At 32.4% G+C, this 22,478-nt stretch overlaps 1 long non-coding RNA gene across 1 annotated transcript; it reads right to left on the minus strand.

Moving 5' to 3' along the window:
* Positions 1-18,758: 18,758 nt before the first annotated feature.
* Positions 18,759-20,891, minus strand: LOC110443452. Its single transcript, XR_002462111.1, has 3 exons — positions 20,800-20,891; positions 20,469-20,548; positions 18,759-18,924 (listed from the first exon to the last, which is right to left on the minus strand). It is a non-coding gene; the product is annotated as an uncharacterized LOC110443452 (long non-coding RNA).
* Between the last annotated feature and the right edge of the window lie 1,587 nt (positions 20,892-22,478).

Consider the following 22,478-nt stretch of genomic DNA (forward strand, 5'->3'; position numbering starts at 1 on the left):
ATATACAGTTGAATATCAAAAATATTTAATAAAACAGTTTACTTTTGTAATATTAGATTGTATACAAGTATATGGTGTTTCGGGGGAAAAGAATCTTCTCGGTAATATCGTACACCTATAAACCTGTGAGTGGCCTATTGATTTGTGCAAAGATTAAAATCTAGAATAGTGACAGTGTCAGAGTCTGAAATAATAAGACTTTGTCATTTTTGTTGCAACACATATTGTTTTCTAGCAATATCATCATTATCTATTATTAGACATTATCACTGTATATTAATTTTAGTACTAGGTGGTTTCCATTTAGAAAGTAGCTCTTTATATAGACATTATATATTTAGCTTATGTTGTCATTAGTTATATTTAGCATATGATGTAATTGATTTAGTATGTCACGGATGACATTGGGTAAATTTAGTATATGATGCAATTACATTGATAAAGATCGTTCTCTGTCCCATTAAAAAACGTCCTTTTGGGACTTGAGAAAGACATCTGTGTCCCGACTGAGGTTTTTGAGAGTTTTGTAAAGGAAATATTAGTGACGAGTCAAGGAGAGCATTCTGTGGATTTGTGAGAAGTCCAACAGACTATTGTTTTTACATTTCATAATATAGGGGATCGTTGAATTTAACAATGTTTTAAGTAGTGCAGACTTAAGTTATTATATTTTATTTTTATGTGAGATACACGTTTGGGTTTCATTAAAAGTAATTTCATTCTACTTTGTTTTTCTCTCTCCAAGTACTGGCGATATACTCTAGCTTATTTCATTACTAAGTGCGTCAACTTTATTTGTTTCCTATTCGTAAAAAAAAGTTGACTTTTTATTCCTGTACACTTCTATTAGTTATGGGTTCATCTTGATTTTTTTGGAACGCCTGTATGGCAAGTACTGATTTTTTTAAAATAAAACACTAGTTATCTTAACGAGGACTTGTTTGTTGTGATTTCAGCGACATATTTACAAGAAGTTTGCTTATGATTAGACAGCGTGAACAACTGGACTAAGATAAGACTGAACAAAAAACGAAAACATTTATAACAAATTGGTGTCAGAGAAAGAAGGCTTGGTGTCGGAAGCGGGATCGCAACGAATGATGTCAGATGTGGAAACGCAACACATGCTTACAACACACAATTGCGAAAGATGCTGTACTGGTATATGATAGGACCAGTTGTCTATGGATATTTTTTTGTGGCTTCTTATCCCAATTTGATCCGGTTCAGGCATATAAGGACGGATATCTAGGGAGACATAGCAGATACGATAAAAAAACATATTTCACGAAAAAGAAAGAAAAAAATCCATAGTGTTGCAATAAAGACAGCAGATATTTAAGTTTCTTCAATGTCCCTGGCTAAATAGAAAACACGAAAGAAAACCCTCGATTCTGTAGAGGGCCCTCATTAGTCGCCTCTTACGATAAACACGCAATGGAATACAGCTGGTCTTTCATGAACCTGTATAGCTAGGTGTGCACACATTTTGCGGTGTCCTCAAAATATCTTTTTTACCTTTACAATTATGTATCTAAAAAAAAATCTAAAAAAATCTGCCTGGTTCATTTTGCACTACAGTAAAGGTAGAAGGCATTTCCGTGTACGAAGCACGTTTAAACTTAAGCAAAAATTTTGTAGCTTTCTATCCAACATTTTGTTTTATAAACCCTTCTCTTAAGTGTAGATGACGAAATGGTTGATTTTTTATAGCTGTGATGTACGTGAATGACCACGTTTATATGCACGTTAAAAGCCAGTAAATAAAGAAATGGTTTATGACCGTGTATTTGTTCCAGAAGCACGTATCCGATGCCTCTATAGAGAACAATTGTTTGGGATGAAAATCATCCAGATACTAAATGAATTCTATAAGGGCGTTATATGTGCTGTTATTAGATTGTCTGAACAGATCCGTAGTGTTTCATGATATCTATTATGCATACCGTATCAATCGGTTTATTGTGCTGGTGTAACATGGATTTAACTTCTACAGGCCCCAATCCACCAGTTAGCATCGGGTTGTCCAGTATATCTGGTGTACGTGAGACAGATGTGGTAAACCTACTTCATCATAAACTCAGCATATCAATAATAAATAAACATTCAAAGGAATTATGAAATGGTTTTGTTGTGTCTTTGTTGGACTCTGTGGTTTTACCATAGTTTAAACTTGTGTTGAGATTGTTTATTGACCAGACATGTCTACAGAATATTCATGAACATCCATACTCTGTTCCGATACTTTTTTTTGTTATCAATCATATAATGCTTTCTTAAATATAAAGTTATTTGGTCCCCACCTTGTTTACCGGCCTTGAAGTTCTCGAGTGATTTACAGAACATATCTGTCTTCCACACAAAAATATTATTTTCATTTCTACCGCAAGAATATATACCAAATATTCAAATGTATGAAGACATAATATCGTTATCTGAATAATGTTGTTTTACAATAAAAATGAAGAGAATGATGTTGATGTGAGTTTCCACCACGCTGCGGCTCACTCCGACAATTCTTACACAAATCTATAATGATCAATATATTGTTCACGTGTTGTGCAATGTCCTGCTTAACATGCTAGAGTGATTCCCTTTGGTTTGTTTAATATACAAACATATACATTCTACATATCCTCAATGTTAACTGATTAGGAACAGGTAAAACAATGTTAAATGAAAACTATTTGATGAAATTAACTTAAAATATTAAATGCTATTATGAAAAGCAAAGATCAAAGTATAACTATATATCAAGAATAATCCGATATATATACTTAAATATACAATGCTTGTATCAAGCATAAGAACATCATAGACATTTATGTAATTAGAATATGTATCAAAGATAAACCAACACTACTATTCCGATAACTGTGAGTGAGGATAGCTTATTCATAAAAAGAGAGAAGAACTTTTCTGGCACGTGTCGGTGTTAATGTAAATATATGTCAAATTCTGTTTATTTTGGTCTGGCGTCGCTCCCGTGTAGAAGGTGATGTAAGCTATGTTGCTGAGTATAATTAAAACAAAACGAAAGAAAACAACAAGAATTGAGAAACCGCGCGAACAAAAGGAGAAAAAAAACCAGGAGTTGAGGATATATATATATATATATATATATTTAAAGAAAGACGGTAGGAATTATGGACACATCAGAAGACGGATATAATGAACAAAATATGTGGAATCACTAAAAAATATTAATTAAAGGAAAGATACATGCAAGTATTGAGAATACATCACACTAATAGAAGACAATCTAAGTGGAGGCATCAAAACAAAAGGAAAGAAATCAACATTGTTTGTTTGTTTATGATTTAACGTTCTCGCAACAAGTATTATAAGGTCAGGAATGAAGGCGAACGCCATGGAAAATATATCGCTGAAAAGAAAGTGTAGGTATACGAGGAAGAAAGAAAGAGATCCGAAGTGTTGCAAGAGGGAGATCCCTAAGCAGAAGACATTTAAAGCGTAAAAGAAATGGTTATATGTTATTTTTTTGAGGTTCTCCACAAACAACAAGTAGCCATTGTGTATATCAATAATGTCATTTGACAATTTAAATAAAAAGAATGAGTATCGAGTTGGCGTAGTGGTACCCCTGACGTTCAGACCGAAATCCGTCCGCCAGGTGTAGATCAAGTGCTTTAGTCTCAGTTGAAGGTTTTTCCAATACGCTACGGCTCACCCCGACCTCTCGTACACAAATATATAATGATAAATATATGGTACATGTGTTGTGCAATATCCTTTTTATTTTACAAGAGTTATTTCCCTTCAGTTTCTTAAATACAAACATACAGTGCACTATGCACAATATTTCTATATATTATAAGGATATTTTGAGCAAAATAAATTGAGTTGATATACAATATTTAAGACCTGTGTCAAGTATAAGAATATCATAACATTTTAAAATTGGAACATGCATTACAAAACACGATCCTACTACCCATAACTGTTATAGAAGGAGAATACATTTTACACATCTTAACGAAACTATTATTTATTCTCCAACTGAACATTTAAATTTATTGGAATGCTTCAAAGGCAACCAAAACATATCAACTTGAAGGATTCGACTCTTTGACGTGGATTTAGTGCGGGAAAGAAAACGACAAGTAACAGATTAATTTAGTAAACATCGAAAAACAATTATGACCTGAGGTAACATGAAAACAACAAAAAACAACAAGAACTAAGTAGACACTGATTCAAAAGAACGAAACAATTAAGAAAAGAGTAGAAATCTAAAACAAAAACAAAAACAATAACAACACCGGGTACTTGGAGACATCAAAATAAAAGAAAATTGGTAACATTATAGAAGTATCAAAAACAGAAATATGCATTGCAGATATTGTATCGTTAAACAACTATCAATAACTGCATGAATGTTTTATTTATAGAAACTATATTTTATCTTACTGTGCATGTATATAATATATATTGTAAAAAGAGTAAAATAGCTATACCAAATATTCAAATGTATGAAGACATAATATCGTTACCTGAATAATATTTTTTTCACAATTAAAAGAAAAAAGAGTGAGTATCGAGTTGGCGAAGTGGTACTCCTGCCGTTCAGACCGAAGTCCTCCCGACAGGCGTAGATCAAATGCTTTGGTCTCAGCTGATGAGTTCCCACCACGCTACGGCTCACTCCGACAATTCTTACACAAATCTATAATGATGAATATATGGTACACGTGTTGTGCAATATCCTTCTTAACATGCTAGAGTGATTTCCCTTTGGTTTGTTTAATATACAAACATACATTCTACATATCCTCAATGTTAACTAATTTGGAACAGGTAAAACAATGTTAATTGAAAATTATAATTCCAACTATTTTATGAAATTAATTTAAAATATTAAATGCTATTATGAAAAGCAAAGATCAAAGTATAACTATATATATAAAGAATAATCCGATATATATATTTAAATAGACAATGCTTGTATCAAGCATAAGAACATCATAGACATTTATGTAATTAGAATATGTATCAAAGATAAACCAACACTACTATTCCGATAACTGTGTGTGAGGAAAGCTTATTCATATTTTGGAGAATATATCATAATTTCTACAATCATCAGAACATTTTTGAATATCCAAATGGTCACCAAACAGCATCAACTCCTTGGCGTGAATTCCCTGGAGTTGGTATGAATGATCAAAGTAGCTAAACCTGTCTCACGCAGGTGATGTTTACTGTTCGACGGCCTTTGCTGGGAAGCTGTTCCGGTCCAGAATAGAAAGAGAGAAGAACTTTTCTGGCACGTGTCGGTGTTAATGTAAATATATGTCAAATTCTGTTTATTTTGGTCTGGCGTCGCTCCCGTGTAGAAGGTGATGTAAGCTATGTTGTTGAGTATAATTAAAACAAAACGAAAGAAAACAACAAGAATTGAGAAACCGCGCGAACAAAAGGAGAAAAAAACCCAGGAATTGAGGATATATATATATATATATATTTAAAGAAAGACGGTAGGAATTATGGACACATCAGAAGACGGATATAATGAACAAAATATGTGGAATCACTAAAAAATATTAATTAAAGGAAAGATACAAGCAAGTATTGAGAATACATCACACTAATAGAAGACAATCTAAGTGGAGGCATCAAAACAAACGGAAAGAAATCAACATTGTTTGTTTGTTTATGATTTAACGTTCTCGCAACAAGTATTATAAGGTCAGAAATGAAGTCGAATGCCATGGAAAACATATCGCTGAAAAGAAAGTGTTGCAAGAGGGAGATCCCTAAGCAGAAGACATTTAAAGCGTAAAAGAAATGGCTATATGTTATTTTTTTGAGTTTCTCCACAAAAAACAAGTAGCCATTGTGTATATCAATAATGTCATTTTACAATTTATATAAAAGAATGAGTATCGAGTTGGCGTAGTGGTACCCCTGACGTTCAGACCGAAATCCGTCCGCCAGGTGTAGATCAAGTGCTTTAGTCTCAGTTGAAGGTCTTTCCAATACGCTACGGCTCACCCCGACCTCTCGTACACAAATATATAATGATAAATATATGGTACATGTGTTGTGCAATATCCTTTTTATTTTACAAGAGTTATTTCCCTTCAGTTTCTTAAATACAAACATACAGTGCACTATGCACAATATTTCTATATATTATAAGGATATTTTGAGCAAAATAAATTGAGTTGATATACAATATTTAAGACCTGTGTCAAGTATAAGAATATCATAACATTTTAAAATTGGAATATGCATTACAAAACACGATCCTACTACCCATAACTGTTATAGAAGGAGAATACATTTTACACATCTTAACGAAACTATTATTTATTCTCAAACTGAACATTTAAATTTATTGGAATGCTTCAAAGGCAACCAAAACATATCAACTTGAAGGATTCGACTCTTTGACGTGGATTTAGTGCGGGAAAGAAAACGACAAGTAACAGATTAATTTAGTAAACATCGAAAAACAATTATGACCTGAGGTAACATGAAAAAAACAAAAAAAAAACAAGAACTAAGTAGACACTGATTCAAAAGAACGAAACAATTAAGAAAAGAGTAGAAATCTAAAACAAAAACAAAAACAATAACAACACCGGATACTTGGAGACATCAAAATAAAAGAAAATTGGTAACATTATAGAAGTATCAAAAACAGAAATATGCATTGCAGGTATTGTATCGTTAAACAACTATCAATAACTGCATGAATGTTTTATTTATAGAAACTATATTTTATCTTACTGTGCATGTATATAATATATATTGTAAAAAGAGTAAAATAGCTATACCAAATATTCAAATGTATGAAGACATAATATCGTTACCTGAATAATATTTTTTTCACAATTAAAAGAAAAAAGAGTGAGTATCGAGTTGGCGAAGTGGTACTCCTGCCGTTCAGACCGAAGTCCTCCCGACAGGCGTAGATCAAATGCTTTGGTCTCAGCTGATGAGTTCCCACCACGCTACGGCTCACTCCGACAATTCTTACACAAATCTATAATGATGAATATATGGTACACGTGTTGTGCAATATCCTTCTTAACATGCTAGAGTGATTTCCCTTTGGTTTGTTTAATATACAAACATACATTCTACATATCCTCAATGTTAACTAATTTGGAACAGGTAAAACAATGTTAATTGAAAATTATAATTCCAACTATTTTATGAAATTAATTTAAAATATTAAATGCTATTATGAAAAGCAAAGATCAAAGTATAACTATATATATAAAGAATAATCCGATATATATATTTAAATAGACAATGCTTGTATCAAGCATAAGAACATCATAGATATTTATGTAATTAGAATATGTATCAAAGATAAACCAACACTACTATTCCGATAACTGTGTGTGAGGATAGCTTATTCATATTTTGGAGAATATATCATAATTTCTACAATCATCAGAACATTTTTGAATATCCAAATGGTCACCAAACAGCATCAACTCCTTGGCGTGAATTCCCTGGAGTTGGTATGAATGATCAAAGTAGCTAAAACTGTCTCACGCAGGTGATGTTTACTGTTCGACGGCCTTTGCTGGGAAGCTGTTCCGGTCCAGAATAGAAAGAGAGAAGAACTTTTCTGGCACGTGTCGGTGTTAATGTAAATATATGTCAAATTCTGTTTATTTTGGTCTGGCGTCGCTCCCGTGTAGAAGGTGATGTAAGATATGTTGTTGAGTATAATTAAAACAAAACGAAAGAAAACAACAAGAATTGAGAAACCGCGCGAACAAAAGGAGAAAAAAAAACAGGAGTTGAGGATATATATATATATATATATATTTAAAGAAAGACGGTAGGAATTATGGACACATCAGAAGATGGACATAATGAACAAAATATGTGGAATCACTAAAAAATATTAATTAAAGGAAAAATACAAGCAAGTATTGAGAATACATCACACTAATAGAAGACAATCTAAGTGGAGGTATCAAAACAAAAGGAAAGAAATCAACATTTTTTTGTTTGTTTATGATTTAACGTTCTCGCAACAAGTATTATAGGTCAGAAATGAAGTCGAATGCCATGGAAAACATATCGCTGAAAAGAAAGTGTTGCAAAGGGGAGATCCCTAAGCAGAAGACATTTAAAGCGTAAAAGAAATGGCTATTTGTTATTTTTTTGAGTTTCTCCACAAAAAACAAGTAGCCATTGTGTATATCAATAATGTCATTTTACAATTTATATAAAAGAATGAGTATCGAGTTGGCGTAATGGTACCCCTGACGGTCAGACCGAAATCCGTCCGCCAGGTGTAGATCAAGTGCTTTAGTCTCAGTTGAAGGTCTTTCCAATACGCTACGGCTCACCCCGACCTCTCGTACACAAATATATAATGATAAATATATGGTACATGTGTTGTGCAATATCCTTTTTAATTTAACAAGAGTTATTTCCCTTCAGTTTCTTAAATACAAACATACAGCGCACTATGCTCAATATTTCTATATATTATAAGGATATTTTGAGCAAAATAAATCGAGTTGATATACAATATTTAAGACCTGTGTCAAGTATAAGAATATCATAACATTTTAAAATTGGAATATGCATTACAAAACACGATCCTACTACACATAACTGTTATAGAAGGAGAATACATTTTACACATCTTAACGAAACTATTATTTATTCTCAAACTGAACATTTAAATTTATTGGAATGCTTCAAAGGCAACCAAAACATATCAACTTGAAGGATTCGACTCTTTGACGTGGATTTAGTGCGGGAAAGAAAACGACAAGTAACAGATTAATTTAGTAAACATCGTAAAACAATTATGACGTGAGGTAACATGAAAACAACAAAAAACAACAAGAACTAAGTAGACACTGATTCAAAAGAACGAAACAATTAAGAAAAGAGTAGAAATCTAAAACAAAAACAAAAACAATAACAACACCGGGTACTTGGAGACATCAAAATAAAAGAAAATTGGTAACATTATAGAAGTATCAAAAACAGAAATATGCATTGCAGATATTGTATCGTTAAACAACTATCAATAACTGCATGAATGTTTTATTTATAGAAACTATATTTTATCTTACTGTGCATGTATATAATATATATTGTAAAAAGAGTAAAATAGCTATACCAAATATTCAAATGTATGAAGACATAATATCGTTACCTGAATAATATTTTTTTCACAATTAAAAGAAAAAAGAGTGAGTATCGAGTTGGCGAAGTGGTACTCCTGCCGTTCAGACCGAAGTCCTCCCGACAGGCGTAGATCAAATGCTTTGGTCTCAGCTGATGAGTTCCCACCACGCTACGGCTCACTCCGACAATTCTTACACAAATCTATAATGATGAATATATGGTACACGTGTTGTGCAATATCCTTCTTAACATGCTAGAGTGATTTCCCTTTGGTTTGTTTAATATACAAACATACATTCTACATATCCTCAATGTTAACTAATTTGGAACAGGTAAAACAATGTTAATTGAAAATTATAATTCCAACTATTTTATGAAATTAATTTAAAATATTAAATGCTATTATGAAAAGCAAAGATCAAAGTATAACTATATATATAAAGAATAATCCGATATATATATTTAAATAGACAATGCTTGTATCAAGCATAAGAACATCATAGACATTTATGTAATTAGAATATGTATCAAAGATAAACCAACACTACTATTCCGATAACTGTGTGTGAGGAAAGCTTATTCATATTTTGGAGAATATATCATAATTTCTACAATCATCAGAACATTTTTGAATATCCAAATGGTCACCAAACAGCATCAACTCCTTGGCGTGAATTCCCTGGAGTTGGTATGAATGATCAAAGTAGCTAAAACTGTCTCACGCAGGTGATGTTTACTGTTCGACGGCCTTTGCTGGGAAGCTGTTCCGGTCCAGAATAGAAAGAGAGAAGAACTTTTCTGGCACGTGTCGGTGTTAATGTAAATATATGTCAAATTCTGTTTATTTTGGTCTGGCGTCGCTCCCGTGTAGAAGGTGATGTAAGCTATGTTGTTGAGTATAATTAAAACAAAACGAAAGAAAACAACAAGAATTGAGAAACCGCGCGAACAAAAGGAGAAAAAAAAACAGGAATTGAGGATATATATATATATATATATTTAAAGAAAGACGGTAGGAATTATGGACACATCAGAAGACGGATATAATGAACAAAATATGTGGAATCACTAAAAAATATTAATTAAAGGAAAGATACAAGCAAGTATTGAGAATACATCACACTAATAGAAGACAATCTAAATGGAGGCATCAAAACAAAAGGAAAGAAATCAACATTGCTTGTTTGTTTATGATTTAACGTTCTCGCAACAAGTATTATAAGGTCAGAAATGAAGGCGAATGCCATGGGAAATATATCGCTGAAAAGAAAGTGTTGCAAGAGGGAGATCCCTAAGCAGAGGAAATTTAAAGCGTAAAAGAAATGGCTATATGTTATTTTTTTGAGGTTCTCCACAAAAAACAAGTAGCCATTGTGTATATCAATAATGTCATTTTACAATTTATATAAAAGAATGAGTATCGAGTTGGCGTAGTGGTACCCCTGACGTTCAGACCGAAATCCGTCCGCCAGGTGTAGATCAAGTGCTTTAGTCTCAGTTGAAGGTCTTTCCAATACGCTACGGCTCACCCCGACCTCTCGTACACAAATATATAATGATAAATATATGGTACATGTGTTGTGCAATATCCTTTTTATTTTACAAGAGTTATTTCCCTTCAGTTTCTTAAATACAAACATACAGTGCACTATGCACAATATTTCTATATATCATAAGGATATTTTGAGCAAAATAAATTGAGTTGATATACAATATTTAAGACCTGTGTCAAGTATAAGAATATCATAACATTTTAAAATTGGAACATGCATTACAAAACACGATCCTACTACCCATAACTGTTATAGAAGGAGAATACATTTTACACATCTTAACGAAACTATTATTTATTCTCCAACTGAACATTTAAATTTATTGGAATGCTTCAAAGGCAACCAAAACATATCAACTTGAAGGATTCGACTCTTTGACGTGGATTTAGTGCGGGAAAGAAAACGACAAGTAACAGATTAATTTAGTAAACATCGAAAAACAATTATGACCTGAGGTAACATGAAAACAACAAAAAACAACAAGAACTAAGTAGACACTGATTCAAAAGAACGAAACAATTAAGAAAAGAGTAGAAATCTAAAACAAAAACAAAAACAATAACAACACCGGGTACTTGGAGACATCAAAATAAAAGAAAATTGGTAACATTATAGAAGTATCAAAAACAGAAATATGCATTGCAGATATTGTATCGTTAAACAACTATCAATAACTGCATGAATGTTTTATTTATAGAAACTATATTTTATCTTACTGTGCATGTATATAATATATATTGTAAAAAGAGTAAAATAGCTATACCAAATATTCAAATGTATGAAGACATAATATCGTTACCTGAATAATATTTTTTTCACAATTAAAAGAAAAAAGAGTGAGTATCGAGTTGGCGAAGTGGTACTCCTGCCGTTCAGACCGAAGTCCTCCCGACAGGCGTAGATCAAATGCTTTGGTCTCAGCTGATGAGTTCCCACCACGCTACGGCTCACTCCGACAATTCTTACACAAATCTATAATGATGAATATATGGTACACGTGTTGTGCAATATCCTTCTTAACATGCTAGAGTGATTTCCCTTTGGTTTGTTTAATATACAAACATACATTCTACATATCCTCAATGTTAACTAATTTGGAACAGGTAAAACAATGTTAATTGAAAATTATAATTCCAACTATTTTATGAAATTAATTTAAAATATTAAATGCTATTATGAAAAGCAAAGATCAAAGTATAACTATATATATAAAGAATAATCCGATATATATATTTAAATAGACAATGCTTGTATCAAGCATAAGAACATCATAGACATTTATGTAATTAGAATATGTATCAAAGATAAACCAACACTACTATTCCGATAACTGTGTGTGAGGATAGCTTATTCATATTTTGGAGAATATATCATAATTTCTACAATCATCAGAACATTTTTGAATATCCAAATGGTCACCAAACAGCATCAACTCCTTGGCGTGAATTCCCTGGAGTTGGTATGAATGATCAAAGTAGCTAAAACTGTCTCACGCAGGTGATGTTTACTGTTCGACGGCCTTTGCTGGGAAGCTGTTCCGGTCCAGAATAGAAAGAGAGAAGAACTTTTCTGGCACGTGTCGGTGTTAATGTAAATATATGTCAAATTCTGTTTATTTTGGTCTGGCGTCGCTCCCGTGTAGAAGGTGATGTAAGATATGTTGTTGAGTATAATTAAAACAAAACGAAAGAAAACAACAAGAATTGAGAAACCGCGCGAACAAAAGGAGAGAAAAAAAAACAGGAGTTGAGGATATATATATATATATATTTAAAGAAAGACGGTAGGAATTATGGACACATCAGAGGACGGATAAATTGAGATAACATGAAAACAACAGAAAATAACAAGATCTACGTAGACACTGATACAATGGAACGAAACAATTAAGAAAAGTGGAGAAATCTAAAACAAAAACAAACAAACAACAACAACAACTACAGGTACTTTGAGACATCAAAACAAAAGAAAATTAACATTTAAGAGGTTTCAAAAACATAGATATGCATATAATCTATGATTGTATGTGTGTTTTATTTATAGAAATATGTTTTATCTTACTGTGGATGTATATAATGTATTGTAAAAAGACTAAAAACTATATACCAAATATTAAAATGTATGAAGAGATAGTATCATTATCTGAATAATAATGTTTTACAATTAAAATTTAAAAAAAAAGAGTGAGTATCGAGTTGGCGAAGTGGTACTTCTACCGTTCAGACCGAAGTCCTCCCGACAGGCCTAGATCAAGTGCTTTAGTCTCAGTTGAAGTGAGTTTTCCATCACGCTACGGCTCACTACGACTTCTCTCGCACAAATCCATAATGATAAATAAATGGTACATGTGTTGTGCAGTCTCCTTTTTAATTGACAAAATGTTCTTCCCTTTAATTTGTTTAATGTAAGCAAACATCCGACACCCCAATGTTTTCCAAAAAGGTCCTTGCAAAATAGTGTTTTAATTTAAAGCTATTTACTAAGCAAAATTTAATACATGTATAAATGTATTGTATATAATGGAATGCATACCTATCGTATAGTGTATGGGTGTACATTGTAATTCATTTTTTTAAATTTAAGTTGATAACATGTTGAAGAGAGCATATATGATATAATACATGTACTGGTACTTTCTTTTTGGGTAACAGTCATTAAAAAGATGGAAATGGATTATCTCAATTTTGTCGTTGCAATATAATTTAAAAAAAGAGTGAGTATCGAGTTGGCGAAGTGGTACCCCTGACGTTCAGACCGAAGTCCTCCCGACAGACGTAGATCAAGTGCTTTAGTCTCAGTTGAAGTGAGTTTTCCACCACGCTACGGCTCACTCCGACTTTCCTACTAAAATCTATAATGATGAATATATGGTACACGTGTTGTGCAATTTCCTGTTTTTCTTTACGCGAGTTATTTCCCTTTCGTTGGTCTTAACAAGAGTACATATAACCATCCCATTTATTTCCGAATAGTGACATGTAAAACCAGAAACCTGTGCATTTTGATTTTATCCTAAAGTTAGCGACTGAATTCTTTATGGTATTTATTGTATGCATAACGAACGGCATTAACAACCATGCAGACTGTTACATAGCAGGAGGGAATAGCTGGATCACTTCCTCTCTGATATGTACACATATTTTCCGTGACTTAGGTGGGCTGGACATTATTCATTGTCACATGTCCATGTTATTAGCTGTTAAGCTTAAATAACCCTTGGTTAAACTGCGATTATGTATCAAGTGTGGTTTTTCAAGATGTTTCTTTTCATCTTAACTGTACTATTTATCAGCATATTTGAATGAATTCTAAGTTATCAACCAAATTAATTTTTATAGAAATTCCAGATATTTTTGTATTCTAGAGACATACTGGTTCTGTGTGCATTTTAGAATTGAAATTTATATGTCTCACATGTTTAAAATATACGATATCACTACTGCTTAATTTTTTTTATGTGATTTCATCTTGGTTTAGTACCTTTAAAGGCTTGTGTTGTTTGTAATCTGACCCGACGTTTATAAATAAACTAGTACTTGAACGTGATCATTTGGCGTATAGCTAAAGAATTGTTTTTTTAGAACGTCTAGGTGCACACTAGTCGTTGGATAGCGTGACGGTCGCGTCGTGTTTTACAACTCGATACAAAAGACAGGGGTTTTAAACAGATCGATAGCTTTTCTTACTGGATCACTCATTTCTGTTAAATTTCCTGTAACGTTGCACTTTCGTACGAAGTTCGAAATATTGTTGGCTTGGTCTCTATTGTCACCAGTCGTATTTTGAGTAATAAGTGTTATAATTATGTAATGTGTAAGCCAAAGTAGGTCGATGTTTTCTTTCTTTTCTCACATTGTGTAGCATGCGGTCTGCACTCCACTCGACATTCGAGCAGACGACACCAACACGTTACGCAAACTATATAGACGACAAAGGTTATTTTCTGATTTTATGTGGATTTTATTCCTATAATCATTTTTTTTAGATTTTAATTCAGACGAGTCCATAACATAATTTTTTTAAACGTTGAAGAGTCCAATAAGGAAAGGGCGAGTCAAGTATTCAAATAGCTTGGCTCCAAAAATCACTGGTAATTAAGCTTATCTTTTTACAACAGGTAAGTTCGGCAGGTTTTAACCAAACATTGTACAGAAACTTAATGTTTAAATAACTAACGAAATCCAGGTACTCAGATGGGTGTCATGTCTTGCAAAAATCTAGTCATCGAGACATTTGGGGTGAATTACACCCAGAAAGAAAGAAACATTTTCACCTCATTTGTTTGTAAAATTGTCGTTATTTTTCAGCAAATGTAAAAACGAGAATATTATCTAAACCTTATATTTTTTTAAATTACTCTAGAAAATATCAAAATTAAACTGTATCGGTAATTTTGATTGGTATAATACAAAAGCAGGGTGTTTATTTATTTGTAAATTAATTAATTTTATATTTTACTTTTTGCATTAACGAGAACAAAAGGATACACTATCCATATCGATATATGTTAATCCTCATTAGGGGTAATACGTAAAACAGTATTTACTTGTTGGTCGCCTTATTATTTTGCAGTTAATTTGATTTAGTTTAAAATGTTGTGAAATTTCAATGATTTTCTATAATGAAGGACTTAAAAATGGAAATAAAATCTTCATGAAGATATAGCCTATTTCATTAAATGTAAAGTCCATACAATAAAAACAACGAACCTGCATTTTTAAATCAAACAGGTAACACAATTTTTATCTAACAAGAAAATAAATATTTTTGAAATATCAAAATGATAGTTATCTTTGTAGGTGTTATTCCTTTGGTTGTACAATTCATTAAAATATGATTGTCAATCAGCAGTAATGTTTCTGAAAAGTTTACCTTGTTATTAAAAATCAGATCCTAAATAACAAGCTTACTCATTATACATGAACGTAAAGTAATCTAAAACATCCTATATAATTTTAATTTAGACTGCCTTTCGAATATTCCAGATAAAATGTTTGAATTTGATAAGTTGAATACTTTCAATGAATACTTTAGGATTTAAAGAATTATAAATTTTAATTCACAGCTGTACGAACCTCCCTCACCTAGCTGGAAAATAATACAAGGGCTCTATATTACCATAGCTATACGTTGACACATGCAGGATACTAAAATGAAATAAATACGCAGAATGTATTCAAGATAAGTGAGTTATAACAATAACACGATTTAAAAAAATAAATACGAAAAGTTTCTTTTTAAATTTAAAATGTTTAATGAATTGTCGATCAATCATACAAAAAACACGAAACAGTTGCATGTAAATTAATTTCAGAATGGATTTCAACAGTTCATTTAAAAACATGTTTTGACAAGAAGTATGTACATGTTGTACATGTTCAACTGTACCTAGCATTTCTATCTCATAGTTTAATATTTTATATTGCGTTTCCACTGTATGCTTCCAAATAAAGCTACTGATTCCAAATGATATCGCCAAGAACGAATTTATGTTCCAAACGGAATCCCTCATGTTCTTCTGTCATAGATCAATTATGTCATTACCCCAAAAGCAAAGTAAGTAAACAGACATTCAAGAATGGTTTCCAATTGACATTGTTGGCATACGGAAATTGTAAAAGGTAGTCATACAATATCTGCTTCACCATTTGATAAAAGCAGTTTGTTAAAATGTATGGTAAGAACTTAATCAAGCATCCAGAAAGATGAAAATGCATTTTAATTCTTGTTTCGAATGTTAATTCATTTATAAAGATTGAAAATAAACTCTTAAACTTTTATAAAAATATACAACCACGTTCAAGTCAAACATATCTACAAGACACGCTATACAATAAATCACATAACATATATAACACTCTTCTTTTCATATAAATGAATCTTTTAATCCTCGGTGCAATGGTCAAATAAATAAATAAAGAATGTTAGTTGTAAAATTGTCGAATGAATAGATACATATATAAATAATGTTAGACGTGATGAGTGTGTCTTATTTTAACTCATTTGTATGTCATAAAATTTGCAAACCCAAAAGTCAATTTTCACATACCCAACGTAATTTTGCACACCAAAATTATTTTTATATGATATCAAAATTGCATAACCGACTTAAATTGAATTTTTAAGATATTAATGCCTTCATCTCACAGTTCACAGAAATTGAGAATATAAATAGACGAACTATATAATGTGTGCCAAAAACTAATTTTATCAAATCATATTGGATTTACTAAAAAAAAGATGGGTAATGTTAATTGTTCTAGATCACATCAATATAGACATATAAGTAAAGAAGTAATAACGACAGTGCAGACAAAAGAATTTGTCAATTATTTTTTAAAACTTTAAATATGATTTCAATGTAGTAGACAGAACATTAAAGAAGGTAATATGTAAAGGGACTGTGTCACCACTTCAATGCGGTATTATTTATTTTCTCCCACTCACAGCAATAAATAGTTTTTGTAAAAGAGTGCATTTCCATACTAGCCACATCTTAAAATATGTTACCTTACATGATAGTACTATACATGTATGTATATATCTTATTGGTGAAAAGAAATTGTCCATTTTCCTATATCATATCAACATTTAACAATGAGTCAATGAAAATCCATTCTGTAACAGGAGAGCTACGAATTACTGTTTAAAAAATATCAACGGGATATATATATATATTAGCTGTTAAAAGTACATAGTTCACAAATAAAACACATGCAGGGTTTGTGTTTTTCCACAAGACATCACATTTTGGCCATTTTACATAATCATTCAGAGGAGCAAGTCCTGGTTCCCATTTTACCATATTGCATTGTCTTATTCGGAGCACGACTATTGCTTTCAGTAAGTATAAATGAGTAAAACTTGAATAATTGATTGTGACGTCTCATATAACGAAAAAACGATATTTAATAAATAGGTTATCAATCCTAGATCAAGAATGTCAACATATAAAAACAGTGCTACCATTTACTCATATATCTGATGATTCAAATATCCTCCTATAAGGTGCAGATGTCGACATTTTCAGATCAAAGAGTGTGTGAGCTAGCATTCTCGAGTTAGGTAGAACCAATTTGTCGCCCCATTCTTGACAGGTGCTACTCCAATTGCGGCTTAAAAAAGTTTTGGTCCCCATAGTAGGGAAGCCTGTATGTAGTTATGGGTCATACTGAAAAATACAAGTAGCATAACGTGATGTGGTAATAACATAAAAAGAAACGATTAGGAGACGACAGAAAATGCTAACATACTCGATCAGCTTTCGATTGCAGGAGAAATATCGTCCATATCAAATAAGCACGATCACTCCATTCCGATCCAATGAGGCAGGAAGTGAACTTGGATTCCTGGTCCAAATTCCCATTCATATCCAGAGCCTGGTCTCGCTCCATTCTTATAATAAATTACGGTTCCGTTGGTCATCCACCCAATAAACCAGCCAAAGGTTCCGACTGACATGATGGTGTGGTTGGTCATTGTAAGAAGACACATATCTACTTCACCAGAATCACCAGTTACAACGTACACATCGTCGTACTCTCGAAAAGCATTGGATGTCCACAGTATATCGTCAGAAATAGTAACAAAAAGAATATCATTATATTTCTGTCGAAAATAACGCATGGCGTTTTTAAGATAGTCTTCTGTTGCTACAAGTTTACCGTAATTAACGTCACGCCCTTCAATGTGGTCCCCACGCCTGGCATGTATTCCTACTAAGACAGAACCCTGTCGTGGATTCTCTCAGAATATTGTACATGGAAGTCCTTGTTTCCTCGTGTTTATTATCCTGAAAAACAAAAATTTCACGCAAGTCTGCATCATAATCTTTCCAATACTTCCATGACTGAAAATATCCTCGAAACGACAAGTCTTTACTTTTTTCAAAGTCTTCAAATAATGAGTCATATGCACAATTCCATTTGTGATCTATCGTCCAGAAACACCAGCACATTTATCTACTAAACCCATACTGGTCTCCAGTCTTTGGTTGGATTCCAAAAGCCTTTGTCAGGTCGGATGGAGGAGTAATCATAGACAAACCTTTCTTTCGAGCATAGGCATACAGAAAGGCATAATCAAACATTTGATTGGCCAGGCGTCCTCGGAGTTTCAAACATATAAATTTCTCTCGTTCACAACCCATCATGTCGAACAGGTAGATTTTCCAGCATTGCGTCATGATGAAGGCAGATTCACAGAAATCCGAGGAACAGCAGGAAGTAGAACACTAAAATTGATATAAATACAAAAAAGGAGTAAAATAGAAGTTTTAATCATATGTTGATATACTGTGCAGTGCAATTACTAGCACACATATTTTTCGATAGATAGCACATGCAATAGTTCTCATCACATTTTTGCAAGGAAAAAGACGATAAAATAATGATATCATCTGCTTGTTCTTGATTTTTTTTAATGTGCCATCATGCACTGATGTTATATATTATACATGCAGTGAAAATGTGTTCCCATATTACGGGGTAATTATGAAAAGTAATTTTAAGCATATTTTTCATATCATTTGTATTTCAAATTTTAATTCATCAAAATCATTGTTGAAATATGAAAAACACAATAATTTGTTTTTTAAAAACTTGGATATGTAAAATAAAATGTCTATTTAATCATTTAGGTCGAAGAAGTCTTAATCCTCATATCAAATTGTGTTTATCTCTACACTCATAGCATTCACCAGTCTTATCCTTCATTGTCAGCTGGAGGAGTTCTTTTCATATCGCTGATTTTAATATTGGATAGAATTGATTTTTCTATCGCTCTGAGATGTTTCTTCCCTGTGCCATTTCTCTTTTCTTTTCACAAGCAAATGGATGGCTCTACAGATACACCTTTAGTTTCTTCAGGACATTTTGAAGTTTTACAATGTTGTATCAATTCTAATGAAGATCACCGTGTTGAACATTTAAAGACATTGGTCATTTGCTTTTTGTCGTTTTCATTAATCTGCCTATCCATTGTAGAAAACGATTTTGGTCAACGCAAATTTTATTCATCGAGGTCAAAATAAATAAATAAAAAGAACGTCCCATATTTATACGTTGGAGAGTCTTTGAAACTCATTAGACGGGTTTAGGTAACATACTAGTGTTTGACAGTTAAATGGGGGTATTATGGTGTAAATGTCCTAGGCTGGTAGGATGTTGTGTTCCTGTCAGTGTTAATAGGTCCGGTCTTATCAGCTGTTATAAAAAAACTGTAGAGCGTGTCAAAACACATACTATGTTAAAATAAAAGCATGGTAGGATTCCAGAACAAATACGGGAGGTACACATGTATCATGTATGGTCATACCACCGTTTGTCAACAACACGTTAGGGTTATTCAAAGTAAAATGACAAGAAATACATCTTCGATTTAAAATATAATTCAAAAGATAAAAATAATCAATTCAATCTAAAAACAAATACAGCATTCTGTAAATTCTGACTGTCATCACAATTACTTTGTCCTTTCTTATCATAAATATGAATAAGTACATTATAACAGAAAAATGTCTATCAAAATCAACTTTTAAAGGAAAAAATGCTCTTTTTGTGGATCAAAAATATATTCAAAATCACCTGTTGACAACAAAAAATATGTGCAGGAATTTGATACTCATGTGTTTGGTTCAGAACAATTTTTATATTGCATCTTTCTTAACACACATTATATATATATATAAAAAAAAAAAACCCATCTAGGTCATTATAATTTGCTACGGTGTGAATTAAGCCTATCATACAAAAGCATTGTTTAGCGTGAAATACTTACACTTTCTCCTGTTGCCAGAAAGGATTAATGGACACCGTAGGTTAGTCGGCCTTACTCCCAAAACACTCTTCTGATGCATCCTGTAAAGAAGAGTCAGATCTTTGTAGAATCGTCAAATAACAAAACAAAGCCCAGACTTGTTAACATGATCGGCATAGCTTCCGTGTTTGTTTATCGCAATGAGATCTTTACCGAGGCAGACCATATATAAGCGTACCGTTCCATGCGCTCGCCAACCGTTACTTGCCAAACATTTTGATATTGTCAGTCCTCGTAGACAGATATATTGTTATCATCACTGAGGACAAATTAATACTTATTCTATACTTACATGGCTTACTGGTTTTGTCGATCTGCTTCCATTCGGAAGTTGATATGTCGTTAAACAAAAATAATCTGATTACGTGGTCACTTGTTCGAGTAGGTGCGATTCTGACGTGGTTATGTCCCCTTGACCGAGACAATTTTCTATCGTTCTGCTTGACCACCATCATGTTCCTACAGCAGGTTTTCGCTTCGTACTGAATCTTCTTTCTGATTTTATTACAATTTCATGAACATTGAAGATATTTAAGTTACATTTGGGGTAAAGTATCATACGAGCAATCTGGTAGTGACAAATCTACGAAACAGCATTACAGCCCTTAATTACAGGAATTTCACAAACTGGAGGAGTACTGGTTAATTTCTAATTGATAATGAGTAAAGTAAAGTATGTATGTAACAAAATGTTCTCAAAAGGGATACCTATGGCTATAAAGATACTGTAGCAATTATTTCCATATAACATGGGTCCTTGCGTGTTTAAAATGTGATAAATGCAAATGAGTATGTGTATCCAACTTAATGCTTTTTCTTTTGGATTTAGGTTGATGGTGGAGGAGGGGGATCGAATGAAAAGAGGTATAAACAGGGATATTGGTGACGAGCTTCGTTCAATCTTACACTATTTCACTTCTAATATTCCTATACTTCGGTAAGTTATAATAATTCTGTGAATCTATATAACATATATTAGGGGTAGGACAAATCTTACTCTTATACCTGACGTGAGAAAAAATATACAAAAGGCTAAAATAGAGACTAGAAAAGCTCTGGAATCATTTGTGGAGAAAACGTGTCGTGATGCTGTCCAGAGGAAGAAATAATAACAAAAAAGGTATGTGCACAGACCAAATCACTTGGATTCATCTATAAAAGCAATCATTTTAAGTTCAGATAAAAGACATTCACTTGAATTACTATTGTTTTAAATACAAAAATTGAATTTCACCTTGTTTTTATCCAGACTTCATATTTTTTCCCCAACTGAATTTGACAAAAAAAGAAAAAGGAAAAAAATAGAAAAAATGTTGTTGAAATACATGTTAAGACGTCTTTTATTTACATATAAAGGAAGAAAGACAAAGACATCACGTGAACTTTACTATCCCGCTGTAAAACTGATATACTCCACAACTCAACTCACTGGTGTTTTAATAGGCCATTTTTTTTTATACAGTTCAACATGTTTTGGAATATATTGCATTGCTAACTAATGTATTGACCTTCATCGTTATACATTTTATACTGTGACTGCTGCAAGGCTAGATCTAGTTCGAGATCATACAATAGTTTATTAGGTAAAGTGGTTATCGTATCTTTTTTGCCCTTGTGCATAATGTTCATAAATATTAAGCTTGCCCTTGTAGACACTGTTCAGAAATATTCAGTGAACATGAACTACCCAGGAACATCTGGAGAAAAGTCGTATAAATAGGTTGAACATTTTCTTTTTTCACTTAATCATTTAAATGTTTTTATTTGTATTTTGGTTTTTTGATATTTTATGTCGTGAGTTGCAATTCTTAAATGCCAAATTAAAAAGGACATCAAATCCAGCCCCTATATCAGTAAGATAGCACTATAAAGTCGGTGTCAGATGCGCGCTTTCACAAGGAGGCAAGTAAACTAAGATGATCTGCCTCTCCAGCACACATACACACATGTAAACATACATTACACACGTGG

Source organism: Mizuhopecten yessoensis, unplaced genomic scaffold (genome assembly GCF_002113885.1).
Source record: "Mizuhopecten yessoensis strain PY_sf001 unplaced genomic scaffold, ASM211388v2 scaffold716345, whole genome shotgun sequence".
Lineage (NCBI taxonomy): Eukaryota > Metazoa > Mollusca > Bivalvia > Pectinida > Pectinidae > Mizuhopecten > Mizuhopecten yessoensis.